The following is a 2449-nucleotide window of genomic DNA, read 5'->3' as shown; positions in this document are numbered from 1 at the left end:
TATATATATATATATATATACACACACACATACATATAAACATATATATATGTGTATGTATATATGTATATATATATATGTATATACATGTATATATATGTATGTTTATATTAGGCCACACACATATTTGAATAGTTTTATATAATTTATGTATGTATGTGTGTGTGTATATACATATATGTGTGTGTGTGTGTGTAAGTGTATATATGTAAGTGTATATATGTATATATTTATACATATATATTTGCTTGTCTGCCTGTATATATGTGTTCAAGCAAATGCAGATATACATGCTTATATATATGCATGCATATATATATATACACACACACACACTCACACATACACATGCATATATACATATATAGCAGTCAGAATGCAATATCTCACTTTGGAACTTCAACTACTATGTTCCAAGGTACTTGTATCATATTATGTTTACTATTGAGCAAGGCACTAAATTATTATCCAAAAATTGTGGAATTCCCTGCCTGTTTGTCTGGCAGTTTCTGCTTTTTTACTACAATTGTTATTTCAAATTGGAAGTCCATGCTGAACTTTTTCTATATACATCATCATTAAAAGCTTTCTGCTTCTGCAAATCTGTTTTGTCCCCCCCCCCTCCCTTTTTTTTTATATCTTCTTTATTTGACAGAAGCTATTGTGCCTGCATTTATATTATTGAAGACATTCAAACACTTCAAGTGCTGTATACATATTTGTATATGTGTAATGTTGTGTTTGTTTACATGCTTTTAGTAAATCTACACAAACTTATTGAATAAGCTTCTGTGTGTGTATGTGTGTGTGTGTGTGCGATTGTGTGCATATGAATTCATACATATATATATATATACACACACACACACACATATTCATATATATATATTTATATACATGTGTGTGTATATAAATATGTGTGTGTGTGTGTATACATATATATATGCATACACTGATATTTACTCATGCACATGTATATATATATATATATATATATATATATATATATATATATATATATATATATACATAAATATTTACATGTATTTAAAAATTGATATATATGAATATATGCATACTCACATATACATGCACACACATGCATACACACATACGCACACATGTATGTGTGTATATGTATCTCTCTTTTTGTCCCTCTTTCTTACTGCCAGTCTGTCTGTATGTATACATACATATATACTAGTAAATACACACACACACACATATATATATATACATTTATGTATGTATGTATGTGTCAAGCCTAATTGTGTTTACTTCTCTAATAGCCACTCTTGATGCTATGGACTTGGTCCTAATTGAAGAATGTGGAGTTTAAGTTCAAATTCATTTGAGCACGATTACATTTTCTATACTCTGCATATCTAGTTCCCACCTATTGTCTGTATATATGTATGTATGTATGTACCTATCTATTTATCTACACACACACACACACACACACACACACACACACACACACACACACACACACACACACACATGTATTAGTGGTGTCATCACAAAAAATATGAGTACTCAGTACACATAGCTGAGTGAAATATTCATTGCAATTAGTACCATTGTGTTTATATTTTATGATCTTGAGTTTCATATCATGAGATATTTCTCAAAATGATCTTCACATGATAAAGCACACCCTAAGTTGATAATTATTTTCTGCCAGTAACTAATGTTTGCATAATTGGTGGGATATCTTATTCAATGTGGGTTTTGTTTCTCTACATGTTGATTATTTCACAAAATGGGTGTGGGCATGGCTGCATGGTAAGAAGTTTTCTTCCCGACCACATGGTTTTTGGTTCACTCCCATTGTGTGACGTCCTGGGCATGTATGTTTTCTACTCTAGCCCCAGGTTGACAAAAAGCCTTGTTAGTGGATTTGGTAGGCGGAAACTAAAAGAAGCCCATTGTTATTGTATCTTGTGTGTCCCCTTGTTTTGGCATTGTATGATGGTTATGTCACTGTCACTCAAGCAGTGTGATTTGATTCTAATTTGCTTTAGAATCATGTTCAATCATGCAGAAAGATTTTCTTGCTCAGAAACAGGTGACAGTTGGTGACAGGAAGAGCATCTTGTTGTAGAAAGTATTTCTCAGCAAATGGTGTGTGACCCATGCAAGTATGGAAAAGTAGACGTGAAAGTAGTATTGATGGTCTGTATTATAAAACTCAGAATCATAAAGTATAAATACAAAGGTACTATTTCATATATATATATATATATATATATTTCATTCACTATGTTCATTGCTTGGAATCAAGGACAACTCGGTAATATATACATTCTTTCACTATTTGTTTTAGGTGCCTCTGAAGTTCTGAGCAGACACTGACATACTCTCAGCCTTACTGTTCTCATCCCAGCATAGCATTGAGGATGTGATAGCTGGAGGGAGAGGGGGGCTGTGCCAGTGTCTAGCTGGC

The sequence above is a fragment of the Octopus bimaculoides genome, chromosome 11, assembly GCF_001194135.2.
Source record: "Octopus bimaculoides isolate UCB-OBI-ISO-001 chromosome 11, ASM119413v2, whole genome shotgun sequence".
NCBI classification, from domain to species: Eukaryota; Metazoa; Mollusca; class Cephalopoda; order Octopoda; family Octopodidae; genus Octopus; species Octopus bimaculoides.
This window is presented reverse-complemented; position numbering follows the sequence as displayed.